This window comes from Vanessa cardui, chromosome 11, assembly GCF_905220365.1.
Source record: "Vanessa cardui chromosome 11, ilVanCard2.1, whole genome shotgun sequence".
NCBI classification, from domain to species: Eukaryota; Metazoa; Arthropoda; class Insecta; order Lepidoptera; family Nymphalidae; genus Vanessa; species Vanessa cardui.
This window is the reverse complement of record NC_061133.1, coordinates 2,056,515-2,073,262: the sequence shown is the minus strand read 5'-3', so window position 1 is coordinate 2,073,262 and position 16,748 is coordinate 2,056,515. Positions and strand designations below refer to the sequence as shown.

At 31.9% G+C, this 16,748-nt stretch overlaps 1 protein-coding gene across 5 annotated transcripts in view; it reads right to left on the bottom strand.

The window, feature by feature from the left end:
• The window catches only part of LOC124533878, a 435,154-nt gene that overhangs the window by 176,485 nt on the left and 241,921 nt on the right, over window positions 1-16,748 (bottom strand). Inside the window, exon 1 of one of the 5 annotated variants that reach the window (XM_047109430.1) lies at window positions 606-899. The exons of the other annotated variants lie outside the window; for them this stretch is intronic. The gene's annotated coding sequence lies outside the window, so the exon portion shown is untranslated. Of the gene's footprint in view, window positions 1-605; window positions 900-16,748 lie in introns of those variants that run through there. 5 annotated transcript variants of the gene reach the window in all.

Below are 16,748 nucleotides of genomic sequence, written 5' to 3'. Positions count from 1 at the left end.
TAGCCTTTTAATTTTGTCCATATTAATTATGACTGTGAATTGTTGTTTATAAAGCGGTGCATTGGATCGATTTTGATAATTTGAAATGCGTCAAACGAAGGGTTGTAGCCCCAAACAGAAAAACAACGATTGGATTATGAATTAGTTACTCAATATATAGAAACTAAGTTAAAACTTCCATTTGAACGTAAATAAAACATCTGCTATGGATTTTACATTTGCGATTGATTTTAAATATCAAAATGTAACTGAAATTTTATCGTTTTCAATTTGTGTTACTTTGTACCAGACTAAGAGAGAATATTTTAAAGTTTTGATTAATGTATTAAGCCAACTCTGATTAAAAATGTATTTCAATCACGATCTCATTTGCCGGCTACGTCGAATCATTTTCTCCGCGATTTAATTATTCTACAAAATACACGATTTTCATTACTCCATAAACGAACTAATTATCATTTCAATTCATGCGGGACTCATTCGTACGTGGGTGGTCGTAATGTCAACTAAATTTCTAATTTATCTAAACGATAGTTAAAAAAAATAAACAAACATAAAAAACAAATTATACTAATATAAATACGACTAAATAAACAATAGTTCACCTTGAAAAACTGATACAAAATAATTTTTACTCCTTATCAGTCCTTTTTCACGACGAAAACACGTGATTACTTTTTAAATATATACCACGAAATAATATTTCACAGAACGTTTTTCGTGCTCAATACAAATTTTCGGCGTACAGTAACACAGTTCCTTGACCTTTAAGTATATTCAAGGTCGAATACGATATCACTGAACAGAATTATTCTTTATATTTTACAAAATAGGAATTGTTTATAAGCGTCCCACACACGAACGAACCAGCGCTGTTCCGTCTCACACCGACACGTCCACTCCGCTCGGCAGCCGACCTCACACTGCCGGTCTGTACAGGGAACACTTGCCCGCACTCACCCTTATTTTCGGCGCTCAGAGGGCGCAACTTATTTGGCCTCTTTGTTGTATCCCTAAGAGGGGTAAATTATTACGGTTTTGCGATAACATAATAGAACGCTGCACTAAATAATCGAAAGGATAACGCTTTTTACTGACCGTTAAAATATTGAATTTCCCTTAACCGATCGTAATTTGTGAACGAGCCTTAAATGATTATCTATTTTATTAAGCGATGATTTATATGAGATTCATTTAAAACAAACTTTAAAACAACACAAATATATTAGCGTACAGTCCAAAACACAACGTAACATAAAAAACGTTCATATTCTTTTGCAGCTGAGTTCATTCGTCTATGGGCAGCCCTGGATATAGACTGAGGTCAGGCTTGGCATAAAAATGCATTGTTATCGAAACTAAACCAACATATAAAATTTCATCGCCGCACGATAAGACGAACTTGTTCTAATAAACAAACACACAGCCATTATGATTTAAATTAAGCCTAACAATACACCGTAGACGTAAAATGAAATCCAAATTGCTCATGCAATACATCGATAGATATTACGTTACGAGTTTATGAATGAACTTAATTACATCAAAGCAGCTGTGGACAGAATGCAGTGGACGAAAATAGATTTAACATAAGTACGCACGAAACACGAAGTGAACCATACCGATGTAAGTTAATAAACAATAAATTTCTTTATCACATTGAAAATAGAGGTGATATTCGAATACATTAAATGTTATACAGAAAGTATGACTTTAATGAATATTGTACATGAAGCGTGGGACCACCGCGTAGTGCTTACTGAAGACAAGAATGTATCAAACGTTTGTCGAAAACAAGCGGTTCTATAGAAGCAATTAAAATGACGAAAATAATAGGCCAACTTGAATGCTTTTCATCATATGTTTTGTTAAAAATAACATAAAACTTTTCGCCACTAAGATACTTTGATGATCTTGTAATTATGATTATATATGACAAACTATTTATTACTACTGTCTAAAAGATTACAATAAAAATAATGTCTTAATTATTCTAAATAATAAATAAATGGTCACAAAACTTTACTTGAATATAGGTTTCACAGAAAATATTAAATGAAGCTATAGCTAAAGCAAGTTAAAATATATACCATATGTAAATGTATATACCGAAGAATTGTGAAACTTAAAAGAAATTTTCGAATTCAAAAATGTTAAATCACTAAAGAGTTTAATAGAAACATAATACCTTTTACTGTTTCAAGACCAAAATGCATAGTTGAAACGGGACACTCCTTTGATTTACAGCTAACAGGGCAACTTAGAAACTCCATTAGATTCAAGCGGTCTGTATCTAGTTGCGTTGAATTTATTGTCCAATGAATACGAAATTATTGCGAATTTGTGATAAATTTTGCTACTAGCTCGATAATAGCTGTATTATTTAACAATTTCATTGATTTGAAGATCATTTTCATCATCAATTTTGGGAAAAATGGTATACCCAAAATTTTGAAAAACGGTAATTTTGTTATAGAATCTTTATTTTTATAGCTAAGCCTATCAACTATTAACTATTCGTCACGGTACTTCCTGTAGTCAATCGATCCGGCCCGGATCGTTAGATAACAGGTAGATAAGCACGGAGAAAGCTTTAAGTTAATACTGATAGACTTAATGGTAAATAAATAAGTTTAACTATGGAGTAAATATTTAATAGCACTTTGTAATTATTTGTGATTCTAATATATAATGTCGATAACATGTTACTATTGTAAGTGAAATTCGATAATTTTCATGTAATTCGATGAAAGTAAAAAAAGTAAAGTAACAGTTTTTAAATTTCTTACTGCCGGGACAAGGCCTTTTGAGGAGGAGGTTGTGGAAGGTTTTGAAGACAAAACTGGTTGAAGAGTAGACAAATCAATTTAAAATATTTAAGTAAGTATACATACTTTAAGTAAGTTCCCAACAAAATGATATTTTTGGGATTAAATTAAACATAATATAGCATCCGGTTCGGAAATGTTCATTCAACCTAGAAAAGCAAGCGAGTAATTAGTATTTAATTTTTTGAATCAATAAAATGAAGTATGTGTGTAGATAATAATGTCAATGGTAATAAGTAAAAGTAGGTATTAATTTATTGATATCTAACATAATTTTATTCTTTTTTAAATATGTTATCCAGTGCACCTGTACAATTTATTAACAACGGCAATGATAGATAAAAATATCATCAATATAACTCCTTACGAACAATGTATATATTCTATCAATTAAAGAATACAATTGGATCATTAGTTTCGAAGCTTACCAAGAAAAAAAACAAATTTTACCTCCTTGTAATATTTATATACATGTATGCATGAATTTATGAACGAAAATGTACATCTTTCATTTAACCGGTACCTTAAAATTTAGATTAATCCTAAACACAGATTACTTGTATGAGCTCCCGCAGTCAATCGATCCGGCCCGGACGCCTAGATAAGGCGCGGATACACTATCACCCGCAGCGACGAGCCTTTAATTCTTTATGATTCCCGAGGAGATATGTCTTACTGATTGCGATGGAACAAAATTTGTATTTAATGATCCTGTGAAACAAATCGATCGTTATACGCGATGGAATTATATTCAGAAGTTTGAATTTTCACCAGAAAAAATGATCATTTAAGTTCTTATTCCTTTCAAAAATGTCGTAAGTGCCTTAGAAAGATAGTAACCTATAGACGTTATCAATATTATTGAGTTTAGATATTCTAGTTTCTTACTAAATATTTTAATTGATATGTGATCAATGTAATGAGCAAATTCTTTTACATTGATTATACAATTATTTTATATGAACTTTATTAAACAACAAATTACTGTCGATCAATGAGATAATTATTCCTATATTCATTGACACCTACTTTCTCAGATAACGTTTGAAGCTCTCACGAAATCAGCTTCAACGGTGTTTTTTCGTCAGAAAGGCAGCCAGTTTGATGGATCGACGGGTTTACTGCCCTCCGTAATGAGCCCAGTAATCGGGCCCAGTTTTATCTTGCATGCTTGACGGATGCCGTTGGATGTATGCCTAAATTGACTCGGTATATGCCCTCCGTCGGTGATTGCCCGGGGGTTTATACACAACCCATAAGGTACGAGTAGTATTTTGTAGATCTTTTCATGAACGTACTCGTATATGACTAGCAAGAATTCTTTTGAAACATATTTAATTATTCATTGTACTTGTATATACTATGATTTTTAAAACATAACTTGTCTAGTGTCCCATTTATAGTTTCACTATGTACTATGTTACTAAAATCGAATCGCCAAAGTATGTTCGCATTACTGTTGACCGAAGATTAAGGGTTCATACGCTTAATCATCTAAAACTTAATTTGAGATAGTAATTTATCCAAATTAGAAATAAATTATGACTAACATTCAAAAATAAATGAATAGAAGAATAAAATTAGTCAATAAAAAAAATGTTATCCATTTATTTTGCCACGTGTAAAAACTAAATATTTCGTCCTGTGTCAAATCTTCAAATATATTTGTTATATATTATTACAAGATATCCTGTAAGGCAAAATGTGAAACTCTCCACAAATCTGATTGAAAAATGATTAGGTTGACAAAAATACTTAGAAGACACAAACACCAAAACTACGAACCATGTTAGTCAGTTTTCAAGATTTCGAAGTAAGATACGAAGTGAGTTATGGAATAGCACAGAGGTGTGGCGTCAAGTGAATTGATCTGTTATTTTCTTTTCTAACTCGTGTCACTCGATTCTTCAGTGTTTTGTTTTCTATGCAGTTTTGCTTCGTTAATAACACTCAATACATTATTTATATATTTAAAGTTAAAATTATATTTGATAGAACATTTTAGAATGCTACTTCTATACTATATACTACATTTATGAATGTAGTGATCCCTTAAAATCGTAAATAAAGTCGTAGTCTTGCCAACATTTCTTAATTAGAAAGTCAACTGACGATCATCGCTATTTTCAATGTAATTAAATTTTTCCCCCATTTCCTCTACACTATCAACCTTACCGTTTTATTGAAAATTGCGAAAAACTCATTTTTAAGACTTGAATTCGAGTATTTTTTTCCATACGCAGGAATGGTGAGGAACTTCGACATTTTATTGATATTTTGAACAATTTTACTGATTATCAGCTAGTTATAAGTTTATAGACATTTTTAAATTTACCGTTTCGTAAATTCAAATCATTTGTAAAAAATACATTGGTAGAAAAAGCATATTACGCGATACAAGATTTTATAGACGATGAAAAAGCTTGGAGTTAATACCCGTTGACTTCCAAGCAGCATATATTAATTTAAATAATTGTATTTAATTGACATGATTTTGTAACTTTTAAATGTTAAAAAAGAGTAACTACAGAATTTCTTGCCGGTTCTTCTCGGTAGAATCTACTTTCCGAACCAGTGGTAGCTTCACTTAATTGCAAAATGACGATTCAAAAGTGCTGGTAAAATCCAATTGAATAAAGTTTATTTTGATTGATTTATACATCTTTACTCCTGTTTTCAGGTCTAATTTGACCGGATTCACACAACACTTTTATAATCATATGCTAACAAAATTTTATTCGACGAACGTGTGAAAAATATTTCCATCATACCAGACATTATGTATCCGGGTAAATTTTACACATCCGTAAAAGACCCGTCCTAAACGCACATCAGGATGAAATTCGAAGTGGTAGGGACTGTCAAGTTTCAAATATCTGTCTACTGAGTGACGTGAAGTATCTACTAAAATGTGAAAATCTTACAAATATTCTAAAACTGATAACTGTTCCTTGGATTTCGATCTCTATTCCTATGACGTTAAAATTGATATTTGCTTTATTACTCATGATCGTAAGTGTTTAGGAGAATACGCGTTATATCTGATCATATGCATTAGTTAGAAAACGTTTGGATATTTTGAAACATGGATTTGTATGAATATTTAATTCTTATACAAAAGATAGATGTATCAGTATACGTATGTGGCATAATTTCGATGAAATTAGACACATGCAGGTTTCCTCACGATGTTTTCCTTCACCGCCGAGCACGAGATGAATTCAATCATCGGTTAAGATGCACGATTTCTAACCACTGGGCCATCTCAGCTCTGTAATCAATAACTGATTTGAATAATCAGAATTGTACAAAATTGATACGATTTTCAAGTAATGTATAGAAAAACAAACCTAACATAATAAAGACGTCAAAATGTCGAGTGGTGCTGATGGAAATTGCTGAGTGTGCACATGGTGAGAGAGAATGAAAACACATGAGAAATTCGCCAATTATGATGTTTGAGAAACAGCAAAAAAAAATTATAAATGTATCTAACTCTTTCGAAGCTCTGTCTGTCGCTCTTTAACGACCAAATCACAGAACCGAATTTGATGAAATTATTGGTACAAAGCAAACATTAATTCCATGAAAAGACATGGCTACTTTTTTGCCTAACACATGACAACCAACACCCTAAAATGGTAGCAAAGCCGCGGGAGGCTACTGGTCTACTATAGTTTTAGTCTCCCTCCATTAATATCAATTGTAACCTACATAAAGAGAACACGTTCCACAAATTAACCTCGTTACAGATTGTCCGAGCACTAAGACCATTGTCGCGCAATTCTTCAACGAAATTAGACCCATTGGACGAATTTATATTAGATTCTCGTAAATTTTATTATGAACAAAGGCGGTTTCTGCGAATAAATATTCTAAAGTAAAGTTAATTTTTTGCGAGGTTTAAACCATGTTGTTTTGGATAATATTTGATTTAAATTGCGAAAAAAGTAGTTCTCGCAACCTTTCAAAGACTTATTTTTGGAATAATGAAATCGCAAAAATCATATTAGCGAATTCTGAGAAAAATGGTGCATATCAAAGTCCTATCCACAACTATATTTGAATTTTAGGAACAATAATATTTGACGATCTCCGTGGTCGAGTACTCCGAGGTCCCGGGTTCGATTCCCGGCCGACTCGATTTAGAAAAAGTTCCTTACTTTTCTTTGTTTTTTTGGGGTCTAGGTGTTGGTGGTGGTGTTACATTGTGATCAAAGTAATGTATGTGATGTTGTCCAATATTAATTTATTATTGTTATTTATTAATATGAAGTTACATCCAAAACAAGTCACGTCTTTGTCAAATTCACGCGATTCACTGACGCTCTTATTTTACGGCGATATAAAGCTTTTGGTTTTAAAATAAGGGTCCAGTTACAAGTAATGGACGTGAATTAATAACACAGTTTCTTATTTCTGGAAACAATATCAAATATAATGTTTGAAAATATTTAATATAAAATCTAATATAAGCCTTAGAGCTATTGGCTGTGAATTTTTTTGTGAGACTGAATAATTCTTCGTTAAAACATTATTGTGACAATGTGCATCTGAGGTACTATTCGTTTTTATTTTAAAACTGTTTCGTTGTACAAATAATATCCAGAATCAGTAATACTCACATTATTGAGCATTTCGAATACTATAAATGCTTCAAAAATAGTATACCTGCATCAAAACAGTTCCCCCCCTAGGAATAAGTCAAGCAACCTTCCCTCTTATTCAGCATCAGGAACGTCTTGGTACAAGTATATGTAGAAACATCATTAAATATGAATCCGCATAATTCAGGGCAGAACATCCCCGGAGCAGTAATCTCTCTCACTAATACTCCAAGTCTAGTCTAGACCGGCACAGGCGGGAATGTTAAACAAGGGTTCCGTATCGAAAAACATCAGTATAATATATCTCCATTATACCAGTAGACGGGCAACGTCCGCGCTGTTCACGGTAACGTGTACAGCCTGATTCGTTATTATCGTCTGGTATTTATTTTTTATATCAATACTCATACCAAAATGAGACAACAATATAATTTTACAGAAAGGGAGTTTGTTTGTTCGCCCTACTTTCACAAATCGCCTTAGTCGAACGAATATTCGACAATTGACCCGATTCGCTTGTTTGAATGATATTTTAATACGTTGTGTATATAATTGATATTATAATGTGACAAATACATTCACAAAGAACTATTACGCAAAAGTATCGGATACATTTTAAAATATTTTCTGCAGGACCAATGATGTTGTAGTAAACAGATATGTTATTAACGCGCAAAAAGTGAAGACTAGAAAACGTCCTAATTGGGACGTTTCCCTTTAATTGTTTTACGTAGTAATACGTTATAATACATCATAATTACGTAGTAGTACGTTTTGCGTAATTAAAACATCTAGTTATCCCTTTTACTTATTGTTTTTATCAAGCTAACCTTTTTACTTTTAACGAAATTTAAAAATAAACTGAAATAAACGGACCCCAGCGCGGCACACTTTTTTCTGTTGTCTAGTATGGATATAACATATCTGTTTATTAGAATATCATTGTTAGCAATAGCCTTAGCCAAACAATTTTAACATATTTCTCCAGAAATCCTAAAAAAAATATCGAATTTAAAACCTCTTCTTTGCAAGGAACCAGATTAATTATGTTACGTGTGATTGCCGCAAGAAATGACTAGGGACACATTGTTAAGAGCATCCAATAAGAATACCAAATCCACCAAAAAGGCTGTGAACTTACCAATCATTAAAAGCATGTCCAAGAATTTGTCCAATAGGAACACGCGTCAAACACCAATTGAAAAATGCCATCAACAAAGGAAATCGAAATGCACAATATAAGCAATTCTGACTCGTCATGTAACTGGTTGTCATGGATTTTATCAAGAAGAATTGATGAAAAATTCAATAGTTACTCTTATTCATCAAATAGATGATAATGATAATGTTCATTTTATTCTTATTTTATTTGTTTATTCAAATCTCAATAAGCTCTTGCAGCGGATCAAACTTTATTATTCTCAGTAAAAGCATCGCATCTCAGTAGTATTAAATTACATTAGACGGCATGTTGTAAAAATATATAACGTTTCTACTCTCAACGTTTTAAAGTACGGAATAGAAAAATTCCTTCCACATATTTCGAAATGCGATTTTTTAATAAAGCTTATAGAGTACAGTCGACGGTCTCTCGTCATAAATGCTACTTTCAGCAATTGTGGTTAAGGGCTAGGAGATTTAAAATAGTCAATCATTTTCACAAATTCTTTTATATTGTATTTATTATTGGCTGTGCCCGCGACTTCGTGTGCGGTGGAATTAAAAAAAATGCAGACTTAGTTACTTCTTATTACATCAGCTAACTACCAGTGAAAGTCCCATCAAAACAGATTCAGCTGTTACACAGATTAGTCGGAATAAAACAGACAAATAGACAGTCAAAAATAATGTTAAAATGTTTTTTTGGTATATGTACCGTGTATTATACATACAACAACAACAACAGCCTATAAATTTGAGGAGGAGGTTTGGAACGTATTATACATATAGACATACATTTAGTAAAAGTTGTTATTTCAATATTAAAAACAGACTCTCCAATTTTATTCCATGTATAGAATAGAAGATGACGTTGGTAGCGAACAGGCAATTCATCTGTATTATGGAGCGAAAACCACTATCGATATATTGGCTACATTGGCTCTGTAAAAAATCTCAACATATTCTTAATATGTCTCTTGTGTCATTACAGTTACAATGGTTCACTGACCTTATATACCTATAAAGATACACAACATTATTAAGTATTGCTGATTGGCGGTTAATTATATGTATAAATGGCCTGTTTCCACCGAGACCGCCTCGCACAGAGAGCTTATACCAAGTAATTTAATTAGTCAAAACATAGTCTTAATAATCAATTTGAAACCTTTGGGGAAGCATTACACTTACTTATTATTTTTAATAATAAAAACTAGGTGCCATCGGTTGAAAATAAAATACCGTAATTCGAAAAGAAACTGATAACGCAAACGCTTGAAAAGTATAGGTATTTTGTACGGAAGCCCAAAATATATACTATATTTAAATAATAAACTCGCATTAATCACAGCTTAATTTCTTTTAATGAAGAATATATCATTTCAATTCGACTTAAAACATTTATACAAATTGAATTCAAGATAATACAGATACATACATATAATACAGTAAAAAAGCGTGGAATTAATACTTGTTGAATTCCAGGCAGGATATATTACATATATAATTGCACATGTATATAATTCCTTTTAATTAACATAATTATGTTTGAAAAATGTATTATGTTGAAAAAGAGTAACTACTGATATTTGCCGGTTCTTCTCAGTAGAATCTACTTTCCGAATTGGTGGCTCGGCTTAATATAGTTTTTAAATAACGATCCAAAGTATGTATGTAAAAGCCTACTTGTATAAAGTATATTTTGGTTTGATATATATACTAAATTAAGTGTATTTTACCGTTTCTTGATATCCAACGGTGGGTTACGGAACGATATTCACACAATCTACTACAATTTATATTACTATTACAAATGTCAAATCAAATCAAATCAAATCAAAAAATCTTAATTTGGATACACACACACCTTATACAAACAATATAAAAAATATACATGAAAGGAACTTATAAGAATAAAGAATACAAACTAGAATAAACATGAAAATTAAACAAAACAATGTGTGATGCCCAAATTGGTAAGCCACTCAGCATATATGTTGAAAATCATTGTTGTGATGAGTTTCAACGCTGGTATTCTGTGGCCGCCAATAACTACGTACGTCGTAGGAAGTGAACTACGAGTATGTGATATATAAGACAACCAACGCTCTAAAACGCGGGCGATGACTATAAATGTAATATCTTGGGTCACTGACATTTAAAGACTGAAGAACGACGTATACATTGACCCACCTAGCGTTGCTTCTACGTTACTGAATAAGTTAGCAACGAATCGATTTATATCAATGCAATTTTCTATTCATACATACACAAAGCAGAACCACATTGTGAATAAATGAATCGATTTTTAAAATTAGAAATTAATCGATATTCTCGATTGTTCCGAAATATAGGCTAGTATCAGCAGCAAATCTCGGTATTGTTGTGTTCCAGGTTGAAGGGTGAGTGGACCAGTGTAATAATTAATTAATACTAAGAGACACAAAAGACACACATTTTAGTTCCCAAAGTGCATTTTTGATGTAAGGAATGGTTAGTATTTCTTACAGTGCATATTCTTGATATCGCCATCGACCATAGGCAATTGCCTATGGTCGATGGCGATATCATCAGTGGCCAGTTTGAACGACCGTCGACCTATGCCATAAAAAGGTGGGTTGTTCTTTCATTTCTGGTATGTGATGCAAAGAGTCGAGTTTTAGCCGCGATCATACCTGTCATTGACAATACTGTGTCTGTAGTTCAAATGTAACAGTGATTGTATTCATTTACGTCTTCTTATTATTCTTCAATTAACACGAAATAAAATTGGATTAATTTCAAATATAGTGATGCAATCATAATCGAAGATTATCAACTTTGTTCGACATTTCGTTTGTTTTCTAAAATAAGACAGTCAAAACCATGAATGTTATATTTTTGTGTGTAAAATTTTATATAAAAAACATTTATGCATTAATTTATCTCCATATCACTTTTGGTGAAACTTCAAAACAAAGCGAAATAGAATAAAGGAGTGAACTTGAAATTTCTTCAAAGATATCGAAGACTTTAGCCCAGCAGTGGAACAGACCATTAATAGGCTATAACATCCATGCTGAAACAAAGTCGCGAGCTTAGCTCGTACATAAATAAATATTAAAGCGAACATCATGAAAGATGTACGACCAATATACAACCTGTCCGAACATAAATCGTCTAGACCGGTATTGAAGTCCAATAAAAATATTACACATACTCATTTAATATAGGATCAATAATCTGAGAGGACGTTTGCTTTCATACGCCGATATTTCTACATACTTATTCAATTTTAAATAAGGAAATGGAAAGCGTCAGGTTTTTGTTATAAAAGTTTATTTAATACATAAACATATTAAATAAAGTCTAAATCCATACAGAGATGACTCAATTGGTTTTGAATATATATTATATTACAAAATCTAAGAGAGTAATTAAACATATTACAGAGAATCTAATTAATCAAACTAATAAGATTGCTTACAAATTGAAGGTGAAGTTCGATTTTCGATTTCAGATTTGTCTTATTTCTCATTGGTTTTCACCATTAAATATGTTAATATTTGTGTTTTAATTGAATTGTTCAAACAGATACTATTTCCGTATAATGATTTAAAATGGAAAGTCTCCATTTTCTCAAACATTGCCTCCAAACCAGTGACAATTTTAAATACCAAAATATACGCATTGGATGTTAATTCAAAACAAAGAGATTCCACTGCTTTCTTTCAACCCTCAAGATAAAAGCATCATAAAATTTCCATTACTACCCAACCGGGCGCAAACGGTCGTTTGGCCCCGTGTCAAAGGTTAAAAATGTCTACATAAAATGTAAAATAGTGTAAAAATATCCAGTAAACAATACAGAATATTGATGGGCGTTGGGTTGTGGGAGAGTTTTTCAACCTTTGCAAAATATTACTTCCAACTATAAGATAAATAGCTATTGTATAGATGATAAATATTCAAAAAGTGACAGATCCACCTGCTGGCAAGATTCTTGAGAAGGTAAAGTTGTCTTCTACCTTTTCTCTTCTCGGGAGGAAGGTTATGTCGCCATATTGACACTGTTGCAGAATGGACCTTTGGTAGATACGACGTGTGAATGGTGTTCACATGGTCGGACTAATACCCATAATCTATGTTTAAGATCCACGTGCCTTCGCCACTGAGCCAGCTTGACTCACATATAAGGGATTATTTAGAGGTCCTACGATGACACTTTTATATTATTTTGATACTCATAATGTAGATTTCAAAGACTCGGTGTTAGGACATTGAAAAAATCCACCAGGAACCACCACCAAAAAGCAATAATTAGTGTTGTTGATAGCAATAAAAGTTTAAATGGTGAGCCAGAATAACTACAATAGGAATAAACACCTTAGTTCCAGAGTATCAACAGTTCCAATTGTTGGATAAACTTGAGGAAGGATTTCATCCGGAACATCCGAATTTCCATCGCCGTTCAAATTCATCTTATTCACGATGAATTATAATGAAAAAATCAACAAGTATATTGTTATTAAAGACATAGACATCTTGGCAGAGTTATTAAAGAATCTACTGACACAGCTAAATAATAATTTCAAAATTCGAATTATTACTTTTTATTTAAGCGATATCTTTAAAAGTATTCAAATTTATACCTGACTGCAATAAGTAGACTTTTTATAACGGACTTATTTCACCTATCAGACAAAATGGTACCATAACTTACAATAATAATTAATAACAATAATCGAAAATCGATCGCAAAATGTCATTCTATAGAACACATTGGCCAATTTAAGATTCATAACATCAGTAGGGAAATTGGTTGCAATGAAAAGGCAATTTCGCGGGGTCCCGATCAAATAAAAGCAAGACTTGCACTCATAGTAAAACCGTGTTTAATGTTCTCGAAGCGCCATTAAAGCGCCTCCATAAAACACCACTTATTGTCCCATGAATATTTTAAAGCGTTTTTGTATTGCTTTTGTGTTATGTGTTTACTTGTCCCCGAATATACGATGTGGAGGAAATTCAAATATTTACGGGTAGCGAAGGTGTGTTAACAAATACAGAAGGAAATCACGTAAATCGAACAGTAAAAGTAACCCATGTTTGTTAAAAAAAAGCAAAAATAAATCGTTTACTGTTGCTTGTGTAAAGCTGTGCAAAAGTTGCACTTGTGTTCTATCCGCGAAAGAAAATTTGTTAGACTCTTACTTCACACATAAAAAATGTCCGTGTTCCGTCACCAAACATCTGCATGCAAGTATCTAAGTTATATCAAATGAAATAAAAATATTGGTCCAACATTTGATCCAACATTGGCAATACTCTTCGGACATAATCATAATTTGACGCCATTTTTCGTTACCATTATAAATAATAAACAGCCCAGCAATTAATTTCTGTAAAATTAGTCGTCGTATTTTTAATTTTTTTTTTATAGATGTTTTGCTATTTAAGATTTATTATCAATTCATCTATAAACAATCGCACAAATGAATGTCACGTTGCTATTGACAACTATGCACGGCTCATTTGCTCGGTATTTCATTACTTCTGTCTGCTGCAAAACTCACTTGACGAGGGCCAACTGACCCTAAGCATGGACAATATAACATAACAAAAATCCATTGTAATATACACTTTAATTCAAATGGGATAGAGTCTAAAACAATAGATACTGTAAATTCACAAAACGAGTAACAAAGTTCTAAATTAAATCTGCCGCTTGAACATGCTAATTTAAATTTTAAATCAATTGTAATAATGATTAGTGAATGTGTAAGTAAAAAGTGAATGGATAGTTTTGATAGATAACAGGTATTTGTTGTAGATGTGACCGCAATTATGCAGCCGTTTAATGTAAATCTGAGATTAATGGCTGCTGATTTTAGTTTCAAATATTTAGTTATGAAATTCTGAACGGTTTGAATAGTATTACAATCAGAGAATTATCTAACAGATCCGGTATCGTGAATTACTGTAGCTAAATTAGACACCAGTATATTATTATTCCTGATAATTCCAATAGATTTTATTGTACATTCTTGCAAACCAAAATAATTAAACTAAAATAATATCTAACTAATCAAATATCTAAAAGAATTGATATTTTTTATATAGTTTTTTTTCTATAGCAAGTTCTAAAAAAACGCCGAAAAAATGGTTTAATTATGTAAAAATATAAAATGTATTTGTGTGTACTTTGTTTTCTTTGTCGTTTAGAATCAATATATGACGACCTCCGTGGTCGAGTGGTCTGTACACCGATTTTCATGGGTACGCTGCTCCGAGGGCCCGGGTTCGATTCCCGGCCGAGTCGATGTAGTTACCATTAGTTTTCTATATTATCTTGGCTGTAGGTGATTGTGGTACCGTCGTTACTTCTGATTTTCCATAACACGTTACACAAGTGCTCTAGCTACTTACATTAGGATCAGAATAATGTATGTGATGTTGTCTCATTGCCTCATATATGTAGCTTCTTTCTAAGGATCTGTCGTGTATATATTGAAATAAAATGTATAATAGCAATAAATCTACATTTACAATACATAAGTTAAATAGGAAAGGTTTTATCGTTTACACATGATGTATTCTCCGAAAAATCAGTACATAACGCTCAAGGTAATCACCTGGAAACTGTTCCCTATTCAGTCTGAAATTTTACACAAAAAAGGTCCAGGGTGTCTCCTCGTATCATCCGTGACCAGCGATCAAAAACACGTAGAGTTACCAACGTTATATGAGAACAGAGAAGACAGGTGAAAGAAGGGAGGCCATGATACTTTGGTTTGGGGACAACAACGGCGTGTTCGTTCAACCATTATTTCCGCGTGATTTGACGTGTCATTGCCATACCTTGGTATGGCAGATAAAGTTGAAAACGAATCAAGTGTACAGAATTAAGAGTCATTTTTATGTCTTTTAATATTATTAAACTAATAAGTGATTTTATTGGTTCAAACGACGGAGAAGCAATAAGAGTAGACAAGAGATAATCTAAACAAATTATACAATAAACAGCCAAATAAACAATTAAAAAGAACATTGAAAAAATGTAAAACAAAACTTGACCGAAGTAAAATCTATGAATATCATTTATTAAGAACTGTTAAAAAATGTATCGTAGTATCTTCTTTATTGTAATAAAAAAAAGTGTATAATGATAATAATAATGTAAGTCGTTCCATTTCTGATTAGTTTTTAAACAACGTCTTTAGGACGAAATTTATGATTATAAGTAACAAGCTGGAAAAATTTTAGACTAGTAAAGCAGGTTACAGGAAGCCTTTAATAATACATTATTCGATTTTATATTTCAGTATATTATTTCCTAATATAAATTTATCAGACTTTTATAGTTAATAACATATAAATAATTAAAAATTAAGTTGCATCTAAAAATAATACTGTACATTACTTAAAATTAAAATTAATTTACATTTCCTAGACATTAAGGATATCTAAATAAATCTATAAATTGATAATACCTTACAATATAACATATACAACGCATAACCTAAAGCAATTTACCTAAAAACATGACATGCTTAAAATAGGAATTACCTATTTTCAAAAAATATTACGAGCAGATACTGATAAACATCATATCTAACACTAAGTTTTTAAAATAATCAGTACTATTGATAATATTTGTCGTTTAGCATATACATCAGCAATATATTTTACTTTAAAATGTATTGGGTCTGAACTATTTCTGTCATAAACAAATTGGCAACTTGCTCCGATAAAGTTTGTCCAATATTCTTCTTAGGATTTATTCCGAAACATGCATCATTTCTTCCTGGTGTTTTTATTACAGGTCACTTAAAATCACAGTCATCATGCTTCTTACAGACAATATTAGTTCAGCTATTTAAATATAGAGATGTAATGAAATGTAATTACATATTTTAGATACATGGTATACTTTTTCATCTAATATAAAGTTATGAGAGAATCGTCACCCTAAACGATCAATGCCTCACGCACTTAGTTGATGCGATAAGAACATAAATCTGCCACCTTCAGAAGTGCTGAATCACGTTAATAAATTTCAGGAAACCGAATGACACCCCTCTTTGAAGCGTTCAACGGGCCAATAGAAATATTGAGGGGATCACGAATTTACGATAAGCCTGTCCCCAGTTTTCTTGAATCGATTATATTA